The sequence below is a fragment of the Rhineura floridana genome, chromosome 3 (genome assembly GCF_030035675.1).
Source record: "Rhineura floridana isolate rRhiFlo1 chromosome 3, rRhiFlo1.hap2, whole genome shotgun sequence".
NCBI classification, from domain to species: Eukaryota; Metazoa; Chordata; class Lepidosauria; order Squamata; family Rhineuridae; genus Rhineura; species Rhineura floridana.
Genome location: NC_084482.1, coordinates 211,997,913 through 212,019,414, shown reverse-complemented (window position 1 = coordinate 212,019,414; position 21,502 = coordinate 211,997,913). Strand labels below are relative to the sequence as shown.

Genomic DNA, 21,502 nt, shown 5'->3' with positions numbered 1-21,502 from the left:
CTCTTTTAACCCTGCTCCGTTATATGACTTGAGTTCTTATTACGCTGTTTCAGGAAAAGGGTCTCCTTGCAGAAATAGGAACTGATTTCTCTGAGGCAGAGAGGACTCCATCGGACACCAGGCAGAGGCTGCTGGGTAAGGATGAATGGGGTGTATCTCCATTTGGTTTCTCTCTGTTGAGTTTGAATCCTTTACTCTTGTCTCCAGCCTTTTCCACAACTCAGAAATCCTCCTATTTACACCACATCATGATTTTGTATGTGGGAATCAGCACGTTGATATGTGGCCAAGAGCTCAAATGTGAAAAGATGTTTTATCACACAACTGAAACATAAACTGAATAAACACCTGAAATTCACTCAGATATGAAGACCCTTGTGCAGTTAGGCCTATATCATTTAACCTTTGAGAATAGCACATAGTAATCAGGCCCATTTTGTTTCTCACAGGTGATGGAATGAAGTCAGCAAGACCTACCAAACCATTTCTTTGTGGTGGAGGAGAAGCTGTTGCTGTCGCCTCTGATCAGGTAGGGTGAAGACTGACTGGGGGAAAGACTGGGCCAGCCTGGGTGCCTCCCTGTCCCCTGTTCATCTCCCTCGGCCTGAATGATCTTCTCTTTGCTTTACTCACAGCTGCCCTCAACAAAAACTGTGAATGCCATTCAAGAAGGTTTCTGTCCTTAGAACGATGACCAGCCATCTCACCTTAAGTAACTTTTGCATGTAGGTAGCAGATAATCTTTTTGCTTTCTGTGAAGACAAAATGTATTGTTTCTCTTTTAGGATCTAGTGTCTTTGAAGGATGTGGCTGTGAATTTCACGGAAGAGGAGTGGGCTTTGCTGACTCCTGACCAGAGAGCTCTGCATAGCGAAGTCATGGAGATGATTTGTAGGACTCTGTCCTGTCTTGGTAAGACCACCTGTTTGGTCATAATAACTGTTTTGAAATTCCATATTTCTTTATTTATTGAACCTGAATATTCTTATGTAGTGCTACCAAATTCAACTGGGATTCTTAATCCTCTGCAGATAACCTTGAATGGACATTTATCTATTCTGTCTGAACACAATCTCTAGTTATGCCCTTCGAAACAATGGTCCAATTCGCTGGAATTGCTCACTAAAATGTTTCCCCAAGGGCTAACACAGCATAGCTGAGCTCCATTTGAATTTCTAATATTCATTTTCATTTCATTGGCGATCACTCGAGGCCGAGTAAGATTGTCTTCCAAGATAAGGTCTTTAACGGTGGGTCCATAAGTGACTGTGGAGGCCAATTCTGGATCCACACACCTTCCCACAGTGAGGACATAGGTTTCCAGATGGAAGGTGGTTGCGATGAAGATTTGCTTGACGTGCCTTCTGCTTAGCTCATTTGTCCCTTTCGTCCTGTACTCATGCTTCTTCAAAGTCCATAACACCTTTGATGATGGCCGACCTCCACTTGGGACGCTCATGGGACAGGGCTTCCCAGTTCTCGATGCTTATGTTACATTTTTTTAGATTAGCTTTGAGAACATCTTTAAACCTCTTTTGCTGTCCACTGGTATTCCTTTTTCCATCCTTAAGTTGGGAGTAAAGTAGCTGCTTTGGAAGACGGTAATCAGGCATTCGAACAACATGGCCGGTCCAGCGAAGTTGATGATGGAGGATCATTGTTTCAACACTGGTGGTCTTTGCTTCTTCCAATACACTAACATTAGTCCACCTATCTTCCCAAGTAATTTGCAGAATTTTCTGGAGGCAGCGTTGGTGGAATCTTTCAGAAGTTGGGAGTGGCGTTTATAGATGTTCTATGTTTCACAGGTATACAGTAAGGTCGGTAGTACAATGGCTTTGTAAATAAGCATTTTGATCTCCCTGCGACTATCCCAATCCTTGAACACTTTATGCTTCATTCGGGAGAATGCAGCACTCGCAGAGCTCAGACAGTGTTGAATTTCAGCGTCGATGTCAGCTTTTACAGAGAGATGGCTGCCAAGATAAGAAAAATGATCAACGTTCTCCAGCGTCACACCATTAAGCTGGATTGATGGTGCTATAGAGGGATTGGTTCGCACTTGCTGATGAAGCACTTTGGTTTTGTTGATGTTAAGTGAGAGGCCAAGCTTTTCATATGCTTCTGCAAAGACATTTAGGATAGTTTGAAGATCTTTCTCTGAATGTGCGGAGACTACATTATCATCGGCATATTGAAGTTCTATGACAGAGGTTATAATTACCTTACTTTTTGTTTTCAGCCTACTGAGATTAAAAAGCTTTCCATCTGTTCGATATGTGATTTCCATGCCAGTGGGAAGTTTCCCCTCAACAAGGTGTAGAATCATGGCGATAAAAATAGCAAATAAGGTCCGAGCAATGACACATCCCTGTTTGACGCCTGATCCCACTTTGAATGGATCACTTTGAGAGCCATTGTTATCCAAAATTGTTGCCGTCATGCTGTCATGGAGGAGTCGCAAAACATTCACAAATTTATCAGGGCATCCAATTTTCATAAGGATGGTCCAGAGAACAGTTCGATTTACAGTATCAAAGTCCTTAGTCCAGCCTTTCCCAACTAGTGGGCCACCAGATGTTGCTGGACTACAACTCCCATCAGCCCCAGCAAGCATGGGCAATGGTCAAGAATGCTGGGGCTGATGGGAGTTGTAGTCCAGCAACATCTGGTGGCCCACTAGTTGGGAAAGGCTGCCTTAGTCAGATCAATAAACACCATATACAGAGGTCGGTTTTGCTCCCTGCATTTTTCTTGAAGCTGTCGGGCAGTGAAAATCATGTCCACTGTCCCCCTGGAAGGGCGGAAACCATTTTGGGCTTCAGGGAGCATGTCTTCTGAGATAGGTAGGAGGCGATTTGCGAGGATCCTTGCAAGAATTTTACCTGCGGTAGGTAGAAGAGAGATGCCTCGGTAGTTCCCACAATCTGTTCTATCACCCTTCTTGAAAAGAGTGATCATTATGGCATTCCTAAAGTCTTCCGGGATTCCTCCCTCATCCAGATTTTTTCGATGAGCTTATGAAGTTGTTGTGTAAATTCAGGCCCACCTTCTGTAAAGACTTCAGCAGGAATCCCATCAGGTCCACTAGCTTTGTTATTCTTCATTTGATTAATGGCTTTACTGACTACATCCAAATTAGGGGATATTGCAAGCTCATCTCTAATTTGTTGTTGTGGGATTTGTGAGAAGGACCTCATCAGCCACAATAGAGTTACAATTAAGGAGGTTGTGGTAATGCTCTTTCCAACGCAGTGCAGTAGACTTTGTCCTTTAGAAGTTTGGTACCATCTATTGAATGTAAGGGATTTGTACCATAATTTGTTGGTCCGTAGATTGCCTTTGTGGCATTAAAAAAGCCCCGTGCATCATGACCATCTGCAAAAGGTTGGATTTCTTGAGCTTTCTTTATCCACCAGGCGTTCTTAAGTTCTCTAGTTCTTCTTTGGACCTCAGCCTTTGCACTGCCATAGATTTTTTTCTTAGTGGCACAGTTTATGTCTTTTTGCCATATCTGGAAGGCTTTCCTTTTCTTGTCAATGATATGTTCGATCTCACTATCATTCTCATCAAACCAATCCTGATGTTTCTTAGTTTGGTATCCGATAGTTTGTTCACATGCTGCAATAATGGAAGTCTTCAGTTTAATCCAGTGTTCCTCAATGTTTTCAGGGAGTTCCGTAGGTAGATGTTTCTTGAGAGTTGTTTGAAAGCAAGCTCGCTTAATAGGATCTTGAAGGGCGTGGATGTTCATTTTATGCCTTGGTTTTCTTCCTTGGAGCCTACGTTGAGGAACAATATTAATGGCCATCGTGTATCCAATTAATTGGTGATCTGTCCAGCAGTCATCGGCGCTCATCATGGCCCTGGTGAGGAGTACATCACGACGATCTCTGGCACGGACAATTACGTAATCCAGGAGATGCCAGTGCTTCGACTGAGGGTGCTTCCATGATGCTTTAAATTTATATTTCTGTCAAAAGAGTGTGTTTGTGATAACAAGATTATGCTCTGAACATTAACTCAGAAGTAGAGTTCCATTCAGGTTGCTATTGCCAACTTCTTCTTTCCCAATGGTTTTTGGCCATAAATCAAAATCACGCCCAACTCTTGCATTGAAATTGTCCAGGATGATAATTTTATCCTCCTTAGGTATCTCTGATAAGATAGTGTCCAGCTGGGTATTAAAATTTTCCTTGATGTCTTCATCAGCATCTAATGTTGGTGCATAAGCACGTACAATAGTTGCCTGCTGGTTTTTGGCGAGTTTTAATCGGAGAGTTGAGAGTTGAGAGTTGTTCATTAATGCCAGTAGGAACTTCTGACAAGAGCTTCACAAGATCATTTTTAGTAGCAAAGCCTACTCCCATGTATTCTTTGTTCTTGTTCAGGCAGTCTTTTCCAGAAGAAGGTGTAACCTCCTTTTTTCTTCCTTCAATTGTCCTCCTGCTCTTCGAGTTTCTTGGAGTGCTGCTAAGTTAATATTAAAACATCTCAACTTCCTCGCGATGATGGCAGTCCTGCGTTCAGGATGTTCACTATCTGTATTGTCCAGCAATGTCCGTATATTCCACGTTCCAAAGTTCATTTGACTTTTGCGACTGCTAAGTGGTGACCCCACTGGATGCGGTGATCCAGTCAGGGAGAGAGATGAGGCAGACTATGTTTAGGGCACCTTTTCTAGCCCCCTCCCCATACGGGGTGAGCAGAGTGGATCCTGAATCGGACTGCTCAGTCATCGATATAGCTGCCGAACAACTCAACTGCCTTGGTCCTTGAGCCAGGATGACTCAGTCTGTATCCACCACCCATGTGCCAGTCAATGACTAGGGGCTTCCGGATTTCACAGTCCTGCCCCCGTTGCCATTCGCCGATCACCATGGGGCTTTTGGTTTGGTTTGGTTGAAAGACGTCTGTGTGTGAATTTGTTTTATGTGGGGAGATCGGTGCACGACGATCAAAACACAATCTTGACAGAAAAAGGCTTTGATCCAATGGCATGGATACCATGACGATTGGAAGTCTTTTATCTGCTGCAGCCTTCATCCGCCTTCACAGCCGTTGTAACATACACATTGTTATCCTCCGCCTGTTCTGCCATTGAGAAATCTTTTTGGATCGTTCTTTGTCTTACCACCATGGGTGACCCTGCTGGGAGTACATGACTCCCGACGGCATCGCTCACAGGGTTCATTGGAACACGCAAGCCCACTCACCACTGCAAGGTGATGATCCAGCGAGGGGTAATATAGCCCGCTAGGTGCAACATTGGGCATTCTGGGCTTTGGGAAGACACGTCCAAAGCTTCCCTGTTAGTTTATCATTTTTCCTAGACCTGGAGCAGAGTGTTGGCAGTGCATCATAGTATTTGGGAGGACCGTTTTAAGACTGGGGTAGCCATCATGGTGTGCTCCGCAGATTGCTGGACTCTTACTCCCATAAGCGGTGACTATTGACCATGCTGACTGGGGCTGATGGGAATGGGATTCCAACAAGCTCTGGAGAGCACCACGTTGCTATAGGGAAAGGGACTCAGACGGTAAGAAAAGTCTTCCCTATATCTGCACATTTCCTGTATTTCAACACTTCAAGTCCACTTCTTCCAGGCTCGTACAAGATCTTTTTTAGGGTTTTTTTTGGAGGTGGGGGAGGATGAACCCTTGTAGGAAAAGAGAGTTGGCCACTGCAGAGCCACCCCTCCCGCAATTTGTCCACGTATGAGTGTGTGTGTTTGTGTACATACCATCTCACCCACATTCTTTCACACTTCCTAAATATCAGCATTTCAAGCCCTCTTCTTGCACCCTAGTAGAATTTGTCTATTTTTACTGATTTAAAACATGTACATCTCTACGTCATATTGAACCAAAGTCCACAAAGAATTAAAAAATATGTTTGACATGAATGCAAGATGTTAAAATCACAATATAATCAAAACAGCAGTACACCAATCAGCACAAGGAAACTTTAAGAGTTGCTAGAAATAGAGATGAGAACAATCTTAGAATCCCAGAGGTCTGACCCAACAGCCCTGCCATAGTCAATGTCCAACTAATCCAGGAAATCTGCTCTGACTGGCAGCACGTCTGAGGGCTCCTTCTGTGGTCCTGTAACTGCTGAAGTGCAGAATTGATGATTGGGATGTTCTGCTTGCAATCAAGTTGCTCTGCCATTGAAGGATGGAGCCTCCCTTTTTCATTTCTCAGTTCACTTGCATTAAAGAGTTCAGAAGAGAATACATGTGGTTGTTCAATATACCTGTATGACCTTGTAGGCTAGGCCCAAACAGAGTGATTGGCCCCAGGACCACCAATTGGGAGTAACCTTTGACTGGGAGCTGAACCCAGATCTCCATGGTCCAAATCCAACGGTCTATATCACTCCAATTGTCCATAAATGCCAGACAACAGAGATTGTTCAACCAAGGGTAAGATCAGTCTCCCATTTAAGTCCTTTCAGTTCTTTTATCACAAAAGTTAATTGGAGTTGTTCAATGATTTGAGGGTGCATTTTCCCCTCACACTAATCAGTTTCTCTTTTCCTTGCAGAAGGTGATGAGTGGAAATCCAAGAGGAAGGGAGAACTATGTGGGAAAGAGAGATGGGAAAGAGACAGATCTGAAAACAGGGAAGAGCAGAGAAGGAATAAATCTTCCACTTCTCAGGGCACTGGCTACGATAAAACTTCCGTCCAAGAAAAAGCAGATCACAGAAGCCAAAGAAGTAAATATTTTGGTTGTTGGGAAAGTCTTAATTCTAAAAGAAAATGCAAAGTCCACTACAAAAACCAGAAAGGGGAGAAACCAAATAAATGCCTGGAATGTGGAAAGGGCTTCAGTAGAATTTCCTCTCTCACTTTGCATCAAAGAATTCACACTGGGGAGAAATCACATCAATGCTTAGAATGTGGAAAGTGTTTTCCTTCTAGTTCTAAACTTACTACTCATCAAAGAATTCATACTGGGGAGAAACCATATCAATGTTTAGAATGTGGAAAGAGCTTTAGTCAGAATGTATCTCTCACTGTGCATCAAAGAATTCACACTGGGGAGAAACCATATCAGTGTTTGGAATGTGGAAAGAACTTCAGCTGGAAAAACAAACTCACTTCCCATCAAAGAATTCATACTGGGGAGAAACCATATAAATGCTTAGAATGTGCAAAGTGTTTTCCTTCTAGTTCTAAACTTACTACTCATCAAAGAATTCATACTGGGGAGAAACCATATCAATGTTTAGAATGTGGAAAGAGCTTTAGTCAGAATGTATCTCTCACTGTGCATCAAAGAATTCACACTGGGGAGAAACCATATCAGTGTTTGGAATGTGGAAAGAACTTCAGCTGGAAAAACAAACTCACTTCCCATCAAAGAATTCATACTGGGGAGAAACCATATAAATGCTTAGAATGTGGAAAGAGCTTCAGCTACAAGGAAAATCTCACTTTACATCAGAGAATTCACACTGGGGAAAAGCCATATCAATGTTTGGAATGTGGAAAAAGCTTCAGCTGGAAAAACATCCTCGCTTCCCATCAAAGAATTCACACTGGGGAAAAACCATATAAGTGCTTAGAGTGTGGAAAGAGCTTCAGCTACAAAGAAAATCTCACTGTTCATCAAAGAATTCACACTGGGGAGAAACTATATCAGTGCTTGGAATGTGGAAAAAGCTTCAATTACAAGAACAATCTCACTTCTCATCAAAGAATTCACACTGGGGAGAAACCATATAAATGCTTAGAATGTGGAAAAAGCTTCAGCTACAAGAACAATCTCACTTCCCATCAAAGAATTCACACAGGGGAGAAACCATATAAGTGCTTAGAATGTGGAAAAAGCTTCAGCTACAAGAACAATCTCACTTCCCATCAAAGAATTCACACTGGAGAGAAACCATATAAGTGCTTAGAATGTGGAAAAAACTTCAGCTGGAAGGTATCTCTCACTGCCCATCAAACAATTCATACTGGGGTGAAACCATATAAATGCCTGGAATGTGGCAAGGGCTTCAGAAGAAATTGTTTTCTCACTTCCCATCAAAGAACTCATACCGGGGAGTCCCCATATAAATGCCTGGAATGTGGAAAGAGCTTCAGTAGAAATTCCTTTCTCACTGCCCATCAAAGAATTCACACTGGGGAGAAGCCATATAAATGCCTGGAATGTAGAAAGGGTTTCAGTAGAAATTCCTCTCTCATTTTGCATCAAAGAATTCACACTGGGCAGAAACCATAGAACTGCTTGGAATCTGTAAAGTAGTAGTCTCTATTGTCATGAAAGAATTCGGAATGGGGGATAACCATGTTATGAGTGTAGAACAGGGGTTGCCCACGTGTTCCCTGTGGGTGTCTTGGAGGCTTGTGAGGACCTTCAGTAGCGTCCCCCAATGCCCCTGCACTCTGGGATGTTTGAGAAGAGATCCTGACCTTCCTCTGTGTGATCCTGGCCCCCCTCCTCTTTTCACACAACACTGCCCTCACCCAGAACCCATCCACCCTTTCTTTGTAGAGCGGTTTCGGATTTTCCCAATCGTGGGAAAATCCTAAAATAAAAATACAAACAGTGCAGCTGTTTCCATTCTCTTCAGTTGAGGTTGAAACAGAAAGAGATGTGAACAATTAATATTAAGGGACCCAAGTGTGTCATGTCCATTAATTATAATGGATCTACTCTGAACAGAAGGTTGGGTGCAAGACCCACATATATTTTTTACCACCCTTTTGTGCACATCTGATATGTTGGAAAAACTTTTTTAAAAAAAAAATCAGGCCCACAATGGACCTCAAGTTTCTGTGGTCAGGGAATAAGTACTAATCAAGGGGAGAGAACAACACTCAGGGTTGAATACATCCCATCAAGCGCAACCCACTAATATGGAGGGGAAAGATATTTTGGAGACCTAAGCACCTGGGCCTCCAACAGGTAGGACGAAAGGGTCTGTTTCTACCCAAGGACCAGCTGGTGGCCCAGACACTTGGCTTTTATTTAAAAAAAATTTTTTTTACAAAATTTAAAAAGTTTGTATGTGGTCTAGAAAAAAAAAGATACAGGCCTGGGAAATGAGCTAGCCTGCTGCTGAAAGTCCCCATCCAGGAATGTGGAAAGAGTTTTAGCTGGAAAGTTAAACTTCCTTCCCATCAAAGAATTCACATTGGGGAATAACCATTTAAGTGCTTACAATGTGGAAAGAGGTTCAGCTAGTGCTTGGAATGTGTTAAAAGCTTCAACTGCAAGCACAAATGGGTAGAGCAGCTGCTTTGCATGCAGAAGGCCCCACTCACGGTGCCAGGCTATTTTGCGCCCTAGGCAAGGCTAACTACTTGCACCCCCCAAAAAAAATGCTAAGTTCAATTTTCAAAAACAGATGTCTTTTAGAAAAAATGAAAAGCACAAAACTTAAAACTGCTAAATTTATTTTAAATTGCAAGAATAAGTAATACAACAGTCTTTATCTTTCTCAAATACAAAAGAAAATGTTTTAGCGCACAAATCATTTTGAATAATCTTGTGAATTGTGATGTTAAAATTTAGGTCTCTTAAAAGTTTCAATTTCGGGCACATAAAAATCTCACTTTGCATGCCTTTTCCTTTGCAAATTTTGTCACCAGTTCCTTCAGGTCAAATGCTGATGGTTGGGCATGTTCAATTGATATAGTTGCCAAGCCAGCTAGTGTCTTTTGCAACATTGTTGAGCGTATGTAAGTTTTTATAAGTTTGAGCTTTGAGAAACTGTGTTCACCGCTTGCCACTGACACTGGAAGTTTGAGAAGGATCCTTAGAGTAACAGAAACATTAGGCACATTATCCAGGGGTTTTTGTTGTAGTATAAAGAGAAGTACTCCTTGTGGCGGCATAGACTTTGGAAGTCTTCAAGCTATTGCTATAAGTTCACAGCACGGATCTTCAGCTTCAATATCTTTGTTTCCATTGTGCATCAATGATTTTTCCAGATTCTTGCAGGCCTTAAGTACATCTTCAGTAGATTTTTTGTTGATACTGTATATATCATACAGGAAGCCAAATATGGAATTATATTGTTGTAGCTGTTGGAATCTCTCTTCAACAAATTGTATGGCCATGTCTAAGACAGCATAGTAGAAACCTACTTTGGATCTTGTGGTGCCTCTTCTTGGGCCTCATACTCAAACTGCCATTTCTCCTTTTTCTAACGTGTTCTGTCTCAAAGTTAAGTAGTATTTCTAGCTCCTTTGCAATCTCAGTAGCATCTATCAAAACTTGTTGAAAAGCCTCATCACACCTGCAGCCCACAAGGTAATTCTTGGTCACTTGCAATTGGCTTGTACCTGAATTTAAATCAGCTTCCTTATTTTGTAGTAGCTTGCTTGTAAGATTGACTTCAAAAAGGATGTTGTACCATGTAACAAGGGGTACCACAAACTTGAATTTACAAATTGCATCAGCAAGGGCCTTAGCTTCAGTTTGGGAAGTATTTCCAGATAAGATCTCTATTAAAGCATCATATATACTACCAAGATGATATCTCAGTGGTTTCAAAGCATTGATCCGACTCTCTTATCTTGTTTCGCTCAATGGCTTAACGGTTATGCCTAAGTCTGATACATGGCTAGTTAGAATTTGCCAACGCTGAGTCGATGCAGAGAAATAATTATAGATCTGTTGAACCAAACTGAAGAAACTAGTTGCTTCCAGACAACACTTAGCGGCATCATTGACTACCAAGTTTAAAGTGTGCATTGCAGGGCACAAAAAAGGCTCGTGGGTTTATGTCCAGGACTCTGTTTTGTACGCCATTTTCTTTGCCTTTCATGTTACTCCCATTATCATAACCTTGACCACGCAGATTCTCAATTAGTAATCCCATTTGCTCAAGCTGTCCAAGAAGAGTTTCTGTCATAAAGGCACCTGTAGTCTCCTTTAGTGGAACAAATCCCAAGAAATGTTCTCTTACAATAACCTCAGGCTCAGACATCTCATGATCTGATGGTTTGATTACATCAACATAACGTACAATCATGGTCAATATGACTAACATCAGGTGTGTAGTCCAGAATAATTGAGTAGTAATTGGCTGAGTTGTATGTGTATCTTTCCTAGGTAGTGAACCATTGTTTCTTAATCTTTAACTCTGCGCAAATGTTCATTCATGATAGAATCAAAAAGGGCTAGATATTCTACAAACTCCATTGCTAGCACTGTACAACTTTTCAGTTGTACCATGGAATGCCATGTTTTGCATGCCAAGAACTATGACCAAAGCAATCAAGCGTTCCAAGATTTGTCGCCAATATTGTTCTTCTTGCCTTATTTTCTGCTGGTTAATATCATCAATTGTTTTTCCTTTAGATAAGTGCAATTCAAGTTCTCTCCAGGTCTGATAGTTTTCTAAATGGTCAGTATTCCTCTCATGTGAAGATAGAATTGCTCCAATGTTCTTCCAGTCTTTTAAACCTGTTTCTTGTAGGGTTGATCCACTATTATGTTTGCTGAACAACTTTCAGCAAAAACAACAACCCACATCTTTTGAGGTTGAATATATCAAGCACTGATGGCACACTTCTTCACCATTTACTAGTCTCCTGTTGTAGTGTATAGGAGAAAACCTTCTGTTTTTTGAGTCTTTGGGGAAATAATGTTTATATCATTTGTAGTAGGAGCACCACATCCAGCTCCCTCAGTGCTAGTCTCAACAAGAGTATAAGTCATATTCTTGTTCTTCAGTTGCTTTCTGTGTACAAAGGTATTTCAGGAAGAACCCTCTTGCTTTGCTTGCTCCTTAGCTTTTTGTGCCTTTTGTTTGTGGTACTGAGCTCCAGATGGTCTTTTTTTATCAGCCATAGCTCACTAGAAAAAATGAATACATTTTCTAAATAAGATTAAGATGTGACTGTAAGATTAAACATTAAGTGCATTTTTACTTTTTATGTGTGTGTATATATTTCAAAAATGATAAAATTATTCAGAATATCAACTAAAAGTAAAATATCAGAAATTTATATAACAAAGATTACATGAAAATTGCACAAACACGCTGTTACTCGATGACGATTGATGACGAGTCACATGACGTAACGTATCCAGCTGTAAACACATGTTGCCAACTAAGAAGAAGAGATTTTTTTCTTAGCCAAAAATATCACTAAATTTCAAAAATACAAATACATATAAAAAAGATAAATAAACAGAATATAGACATTTTTCATAAGATTTTATAATTAATTATATTCCATAGCATTGTTGTGGCATTTATCTTAAAATAAAAAAAAAATTGTCGGTTGCATTTTTTACAAGGGTTTAAAATCTAATCTGTATAAAACTGTGCCCCTCAAAGGTCAGTACTGCACCCCTCTGAGGTCTGCACCCTAGGCGGCTGCCTAGTTGGCCACCTTCAGTCCCCAAAGCATCTCCATGTAGGGCTGGGACTAGGAGAGACTCCCTGCCTGAAACGCTGGAGAGCTGCTGCCAGCCAGTGCAGATACCACCGAGCTAGATCGACCCCCATGCTCTGACTCAGTACAGGGCAGGAGCTCCGTGTCTTCCTCCATGCTGCGCAACGCCTCTTTCCTTCTTGGCTCCCGCTCTGTGAGATCATCAGGCGGCTTGACTTCGTGAGGGTTAAAATAAACGAAACCAGATTCCTAGAAAGGAAAGAGGAGGAGGAGGTGCGCGAGGCTTCAAAGAAAATGCGGCTCCTCTCCCTCTGACGTCACTTCCTGCCGGGCTCTTCCCTTGGAAGAAAGTGGCTCCCTGGTCAAGAGCGCAGTTTGATTCGCCATTAAACGCCAGAAGCAGCAGCAGCGCTGCAGCGTCGGTGGCGCCTTCTGGGGTCTGGTAAGCCCCTTGTCCCTGCTGTGCATTTGGGCTAAGGGGAGTCCCAGGGCCGAGGGGAGGAGCTGCAGGGCGGGGGAGCCAGGAGGGGGCGGGAGACCCCAGATTGGAGCCCCCCCCCCCCGGTGAAGGCAGAGGAGCGGCTGGAGAGCCCACGATAGCGAGGGAGACCCTCACCCCGTAAGGAGGTGGCCTCTGTTCTGTGACCCTTCAGGATCCCCCGTCAGAACATCCACCTGTATTCCAGGAGAGGCTTGTAAAAGTTCAGAGATAAGTTAGGGAGTATAGGATCTTATATTGAATTAGACAATTGTCCCATCTAGTTCTTTATTGTCCACACTGACTGGCAGCGTCTCTCCAGAATTACAGGCAAGGAGTCTTCCCCAGCCCTACCTGGAGATTCAAAGTGGGGCCTTCTGTGTACAAAGCAGCTGCTCTACCACTTGAGCTACAGCCCTTCCCCTAAAAGCATGTTTAGCTTGTTTTTAATTAAGAATATGGGAGTAATGAGGATGATGCTGGTCCCTGGGGCCTTTTGGAGCTGCTATCAGAGATGTGTCAGCCATCCAGGGATCCACCTTCAAAGGAAGACATAGGCCCCATCACTGGGTTTTTATCAAACCTTATATGGTAGAAAGAATAATCCTCATATTTGACTATTCTTACCCAGCACCTTTTCTGCTCTGCCAGCCTTTGGCCTGGTCATAGTGATCCCTATTTGGCTTCGCTCATAGAATAAGTGGACCTCCTCCTTCTGAACGTGGCCTCAGAATGCTGAAAACCATTCCCAGAAGCAGAGAAGGGATGAGGACCCCGTGAAAGGCCAAGAGATCAAATATGGAACAGCAAGACCCACCTACCTCTGAAGCAGGACTTGGCCCTGATGCACTCAAGACTGGGACCTGTGTGGAGGAATTCTCGGAGAGAAATGTGCAGAAGATCTTGGGGGAGAACCCTCTCAGCTCAGATGTACAGCATCAGCAGTTCCGGCGTTTCCGCTACCAGGAGGCTGAGGGGCCCCGAGAGGCTTGCAGCCGACTCCACCTTCTTTGCCGTGAGTGGCTGAAGCCAGAGCGACACACAAAGAACCAGATCCTGGACCTGGTGATCCTGGAGCAGTTCCTAGCTGTCCTGCCCCCAGAGATGGAAAGCTGGGTGAGGGAGTGTGGAGCAGAGACGAGTTCCCAGGCAGTGGCCCTGGCAGAAGGTCTCCTGCTGAATGTGGCAGAGGACAAGAAGCAGGCAGAGCAGCAGGTGAGATGGCTTCATCCAGACCAGGGACAGCCAACGAGGTGCCTTCCAGATGTTGTTCAAGTAAAAGTCCTATAATCGCTGGCCATTCATGGTATTGTCTGGGGCTGATGTGAATTGGAGTCTGGTCCCATCTGAAGGGCACCAAGTTGGCTACCCTGATATCAAGTATCTCTAAGGGTTTTGCATCTATCCTTCCTTTCTATATCAAATATTCCTGTGGTATTGCCTCTGTCACTCCTTTTTTAATTCTGCTCCCCATTATATGACTTGAGTTCTTATTATGCTTTTCAGGAAAAGGGTCTCTGTGCAGAAACAGGAATGGATTTCCCTGAGGCAGAGAGGACTCCATTGGACCCCAGGCAGAGGCCGCTGGGTAAAGTTGAATGGGGCATGTTTCCGTTTGGTCTGTCTCTGTTGATTTTGCCTGCGAGAACCAGTGTGATGTAGTGGTTAAGGTTTTGGACTACGACCTGGGAGACCAGGGTTCAAATCCCCACACAGCCATGAAGCTCACTGGGTGACCTTGGGCCAGTCGCTGCCTCTCAGCCCCAGAGGAAGGCAATCGTAACCCCCGTCTGAATACAGCTTACCATAAAAACCCTATTCATAGGGTCACCATAAGTCAGAATCGACTTGAAGGCAGTACAGTGGTTAAGGTGTTGGACTACGACCTGGGAGAGCAGGGTTCAGTCACTGCCCCTAAGTCCCAGAGGAAGTCAATGGTAAACCCTTTCTGAATACTGCTTACTATGAAAACCCTAAATACCATAAGTCAGGATCAACTTGAATTTCCATTTTCCACTCTTGTCTCCAGCCTTTTCCACAGCTCAGAAATGCTCCTACTTACATCATAATTTTTTACGTGGGAACCATCACTTTGATTTCTGGCTTAGAGCTCAAATGAGGAGAGATGTTTTATCACACAACCAAAACGTAAACTGTGAATAAACACCTGAAACTCACTCAGCTGATAAGACCCTCATGCAGTTAGACCTATATATTTTAACCTCTGAGAATAGCATACTGTATATTACAGGCTTTTGGGCCCATTTTCTTTCTCACAGGGGATGGAATCATGTCTGCAAGACCCCTTTCTGGTGGAGGAGAAGCTGTTGCTATCGCCCCAGATCAGGTAGGGGAAAGACTGGGGGCAGCCTGGGTGCCTCTCTGTCCCTGGGTCTGAATGAATTTTCCTCCTCCTCTTTGCGTCTCCCAAAGCCACCTCAACAAAAGCTGTGAATGCCATTTAAGAAGGTTTCTGTCCTTAGAACAATGACCAGCCACCTCACCTTAACTACGTTTCCCACGTAGGTAGGAGATAATCTTTATGCTTGCTATGATGACAAATTGAATTATATTTCTTTTAGGATCCAGTGTCTTTGGAGGATGTGGCTGTGCAGTTCACGGAAGAGGAGTGGGCTTTGCTGAATCCTGACCAGAGAGCTCTGCATAGCGAAGTCATGGAGGGGATTTGTGGGACTCTGTCCTGTCTCGGTAAGGCAGGTTCCGTTGTAATTTGTTATGTGCCTTCAAGTCGATTACGACTTATGGCAACCCTATGAATCAGCGCCTTCCAATAGCGTCTGTTATAAACCACCCTGTTCAGATCTTGTAAGTTCAGGTCTGTGGCTTCCTTTATGGAATCAATCCATCTCTTGTTTGGCCTTCCTCTTTTTCTACTCCCTTCTGTTTTTCCCAGCATTATTGTCTTTTCTAGTGAATCATGTCTTCTCCTTATGTGTCCAAAGTATGATAACCTCAGTTTCATCATTTTAGCTTCTAGTGGTAGTTCTGGTTTAATTATTTGTCTTTTTGCTGTCCAGGGTATAGGTCATAATACCTGTTTTCAAATTCCATATTTCTATGTTTAATGAACCCGAATATTCTGATGTAGTGCCACCTATTTCAACTGGGAGTCTTAATCTTCTGCAGATAACCTTGAATGGACAGCTGTCTGCTGTATTCTCTCTAAACGCAGATCTTTAGTTATGCCCTTTAAACAATAGTCCAATTTGCAGTAATTTCTCATTAAAATGTTTCCCCAAGTGTTAACACAGTATAGCTAAGCTCCATTTGAGTTTCTAATATAGCCCATTAGGTGCAACATTGGGGATGCTGGACTTTGGGAAGACACGTCCAAAGCTTCCCTGCTAGTTTATCCTTTTTCCTAGACCTGGAGCAGAGTGGTGGCAGTGCATCCTACTATTTGGGGGAGAGGAGGACCGTTTTAAGACTGGGGTAGCCATCATGGTGTGCTCCACAGATTGCTGGACTCTCACTCCTATAAGCCGTGACCATTGGCCACGCTGACTGGGGCTGATGGGAATGGGATTCCAACGAACTCTGGAGGGCACCACATTGTTATAGGGAAAAGGACTCAGACGGTAAGAAAAGCCTTCCGTCTCATAGAATCATAGAATAGTAGAGTTGGAAGGGACCTACAAGGCCATCGAGTCCAACCCCCTGCTCAATGCAGGAATCCAAATCAAAGCATTCTTGACAGATGGCTGTCCAGCTGCCTCTTGAATGCCTCCAGTGTCAGAGAGCCCACTACTTCTCTAGGTAATTGGTTCCATTGTCAAATGGCTCTAACAGTTAGGAAGTTTTTCCTGATGTTCAGTCTTAATCTGGCTTCCTGCAACTTGAGCCCATTATTCCGTGTCCTGCACTCTGGGACGATCGAGAAGAGATCCCGGCCCTCCTCTATGTGACAACCTTTCACGAACTTGAAGAGTGCTATCATATCTCCCCTCAGTCTTCTCTTCTCCAGGCTAAACATGCCCAGTTCTTTCAGTCTCTCCTCATAGGGCTTTGTTTCCAGTCCCCTGATCATCCTTGTTGCCCTCCTCTGAACCTATTCCAGTTTGTCTGCATCCTTCTTGGTGCGGAGACTAGAACTGGACGCAGTACTCAGGATGAGGCCTAACCAGTGCTGAATAGAGGGGAAGTAATACTTCACACAATTTGGAAACTATATTTCTCTTAATGCAGCCTACTACAGCATTTTCCTTTTTTGCAGCTACATCACACTGTTGGCTCATATTCAGCTTGTGATCAATCACAATTCCAAGATCTTTCTCACATGTCGTATTGCTGAGCCAGTCTTATAACTGTGCATTTGGTTTCTTTTTCCAAAGTGTAGAACTTTGCATTTATCCCTGTTGAATTTCATTCTGTTGTTTTCAGCCCAATGCTCCAGCCTATCAAGGCCTTTTTGAATTTTGTTTCTGTCTTCCACAGTAGTAGGTATGCCCCCCAATTTTTTATCAGCTGCAAATTTGATAAGCATGCTCTGTACCTCCTCATCCAAGTCGATAATAAAAATGTTGAAGAGCACTGGGCCCAGGACCTAGCCCTGTGGTACCCCATTCGTTACTTCTGCCCAGTTTGAGATGGAACCATTGATAAGCACTCTTTGGGTATGATTCTGGAGCCAACTGTTGATCCACCTGACAGTTGTTCCATCCAGCCCAAATTTAGCTATCTTGCTAATCAGAATGTCATGGGGCACTTTGTCAAAAGCTTTGCTGAAGTCGAGATATATTATGTTCACAGCATTCCCACAGTCTACAAGGGAAGTTACCCAATCAAAAAACAAGATAAGATTAGTTTGGCAGGATTTGTCTTTCATAAATCCATGTTGGCTCCTAGTAATCACTGCATTGTTTTCAAGGTGCTTACAGATTGACTGCTTTATAATCTGCTCCAGAGTTTTTCCAGGGATTGATGTTAGGATTCCTCCTTTTTGAAGATAGGGACTACATTAGTTCTCCTTCAGTCATCGGGCACTTCACCAGTCCTCCATGATTTCACAAATATAATAGACAATCATTCCGAGAGTTCTTCAGGCAGTTCCTTCAATACTCTAGAATGCAGTTTATCGGGCCCTGCCAATTTGAACTCATTCAAAGTGATTAAGTATTCCTTGACCGTTTGTCTATCAATCTCAAGCTCCAATCCTGCCCCTTCCACTTCATGTTTCCTGGGAGGGTCATAGACCCTTTTCTGGGAGAAGACTGAGCCAAAGTAGGAATTGAGCACTTCTGCCTTTTCTTTGTCATCTATGATCATTTTGCCATCCTCATTGAGTACCTGTGACACCATTTCTTTTCTCTGTCTTTTACTATGGACGTACCTGAAGAAAGCTTTTTTGTTGCTTTTAGCATCCCTCGCTAACCTCAGCTCATTCTCAGCTTTAGCCTTCCTGACGCCATCTCTGCAATTCTTTTTTACCTGCCTGTACTCTTCCTTTGTGGTCTGGCCTTCTTTCCACTTCCTGTATGTGTCCTTTTTTCAGGTCATCTCTAAGCTTCTTGTGAAGCCACATTGGCTTCTTCTGCTGTTTTCCCCCTTTTTTCCTTGTTGGAATTGCTTGCCATTGAGCTTTTAGAATTTCCTTTTTTAGAAACTCCCACCCATCATAGACTCCTTTTCCCATTAGGGTGGCTTGCCATAGAACCGTACTTACAATTGTTCTGAGTTTATGAAAATCAGCTTTCCTGAAGTCCAGGGTGCGTGTATGGCTACTCTCAGCTTTTGCTTCTGTTAAAATCAAGAATTCAAGTATGGTGTGGTCACTTCCCCCCAGAGTTCCCGTAACTGCCACTTTATCCACCAAATCATTTCTATTGTCCAGAATCAAGTCCAGGATACTTAATCCTCAGGTTGCTTCCTCCACTTTCTGTAGAAAGTTATATCCAACACAAGTCAGAATTTTCTTTGAGGGGCTGTGTTTGGCAGAGTTTGTCTCCCAACAGATATCAGGATAATTGAAATCCCCATTACTACAACATCATGCCTTCTCGAAACACTGGCAATTTGCTTTTCAAAAGTTGCATTATCTTGTTCTCCTTGGTTGGGTGGTCGGTAGTATACTCCAAGCACCACATTCCTTTTATTACTTGCCCCATTAATTTTAATGCAGACAGTCTTGGTGGAGGTACCAAACTCATCTTCCTATATTGCTATGCAGGCATTTATATTTTTAACATATAGCGCGAGTCCACCTCCCTTTTTATTCTTTCTGTTCTTTCTGAAAAAGACAATTTGTCTATTTTTATTGATTTAAAACATGTACATCTCCATTTTATTCTGAACAAAAATTCACAAGGAGTATAAAAATGGTTAGAGATCTATACAAGATGCTAGAATCACAACATAATCAAAACAGCAGTACACGAATCAGCACAAAGAAACTGAAGAGTCACAGGAAATACAAATATAGACAAGAACAATCTTAGAATCGGAGACTCCCCTGTTCATTCTCTCACTTCACTTGCTCCAAAGAGTTTCAAAGAGAATATCTGCAGTTGCTTTATTTACCTATACAACTTTGTAGGCTAGGCTGAATGAGAGTGATCGGCCCAGGACCACCAAATGGGATTAACCTCTGACTGGGAGGTTAACCCAGGTCACCGTGGTCCAAATCCGACAGTCTGTATCACTCCAATTGTCAGTGAATGCCAGACAACAGAGACTGTTCAACCTGGGGTAAGATCTGTCTCCCATCTAAGTCCTGTCAATTCTTCCTTTATCGCAAAAGTTATTTGGGATTGTTCAGTGATTTGAGGATCCATTTCTTCCCTCATGGTCATATCAGTTTCTCTCTTCTTTGCAGAAGATGACAAGTCGAAAGCCAAGAGGAAGGAAGAACTATGTGGGAAAGAGAGATGGAAAAAAGACAGATCTGAAAACAAGGAAGAGCAGAGAAGGAAACCTGAAGCAGAAGAGAAAAGGAGGAATAAATCTTGCACTTCTCAGGGGAGTGGCTACCATAAAACTGCCATCCGAGAAAAAATAGATCAAGGAAGAAAAAGAAATAAATATTTTCATTGTTGGAGAAGCTTGGAATGTGGAAATGGCTTCAGCTGGAAAAGCAAACTCAGTGCTCATCAAAAAATTCACACCGGGAAGAAACCATATAAGTACTTAGAATGTGGAAAGACCTTCCATCGGAAGACACAACTGACTGCCCGTCAGGCAATTCACACCGGGGAGAAAGCATATAAGTGCTTAGAATGTGGAAAGAGCTTTGGTTGGAAAAACATACTCATTCCACATCAAAGAATTCACACCGGGGAGAAACCATATGCATGTGTAGAATGTGGAAAGAGCTTCTGTCAGAAGATACATCTGACTTCCCATCAAAGAATTCACACTGGAGAGAAAGCATATAAGTGCTTAGAATGTGGAAAGAGCTTCAGCTGGAAACAACAACTCACTGCCCATCAAAGAATTCATACTGGGGAGAAACCGTATAAGTGCTTAGAATGTGAAAAGAGCTTCAACTGGAAAAACATACTCGCATCCCATCAAAGAATTCACACCGGGGAGAGACCATATGAGTGTTTAGAGTGTGGAAAGAGCTTCCGTCGGAAGACGCATCTGACTTCCCATCAAAGTATTCACTCTGGGGAGAAAGCATATAAGTGCTTAGAATGTGGAAAGAGCTTCGGCTGGAAAAACATACTCACTTCACATCAAAGAATTCACACCGGGGAGAAACCATATGAGTGTTTACAATGTGGAAAGAGCTTCCGTCAGAAGGCACATCTGACTTCCCATCAAACAATTCACTCTGGGGAGAAGCCATATAAATGCCTGGAATGTGGAAAGGGCTTCACTAGAAATTCCTCTCTTACTTTGCATCAAAGTATTCACACTGGGGAGAAACCATAGAACTGCTTGGAATGTGGAAAGAGCTTCAAGTCCCTTTTGTCATGAAAGATTTCAGGAATGGGGAAACCATAATAAGTGTAGAACGGGGTTGCCGACCTGTTGCCTGTGACCTTCAGTAGCATCCCCCAATGCCCCTGCACTCTGGGATGTTTGAGAAGCCATCCTGGCCTTCCTCTGTGTGATCTTTTCAGGTGACACTGCCCTCAACCAGAACTCATCTGCCCTTTCTTTGTAGAGTGAATTCAGATTTTCCCAATCTTGGGAAAATCCTAAAATAAAAATACAAATTCCATCTGCTGCTCCCTGGTTGGTGCTGCTGGTTGCATTCTCTTTAGCTGAGGTGGAACCAGAAAGAGCTGTGAACTATTAATATGAAGGGGCCTGAGTTTGTCATGTCCATTAATTTTAAAGGATCCACTCTGAGGTGGAAGTTGGGTGCAACCCACATATTAGTTTTACGACTCTTTTGTGCAAATCTGTTATTTTGAAAACCTTGTATTTTTTAACAAAATAAATTCATGCCCACAATGGACCTCAAGTTTCAAGACCTTATGGTGGTCAGGGAAGAAATACTAATGAAAGGGAGAGAACAATACTCAGGGTTGAATACATCCCATGAAGCACAACCCACTAACGTGGAGGGGAAATGTATTTTGGAGACCTAAACGACTAGGCCTCCAACATGTAGGACAAAAGGGTCTGTTTCTAGCAGACCAGCAGGTAGCCAAGACAGCTTTCATTGGTTTAAAGAAGTAAGTTTGT

General features: G+C 42.9%; 2 pseudogenes; both read left to right on the top strand.

Annotated features, from left to right (window-relative positions):
• Positions 1 to 21,502, top strand: part of LOC133378945 (zinc finger protein 845-like) — a 159,479-nt pseudogene that overhangs the window by 4,099 nt on the left and 133,878 nt on the right.
• LOC133381987 (zinc finger protein 420-like) overlaps positions 12,682 to 21,502 on the top strand; it is a 33,299-nt pseudogene continuing 24,478 nt past the window's right edge.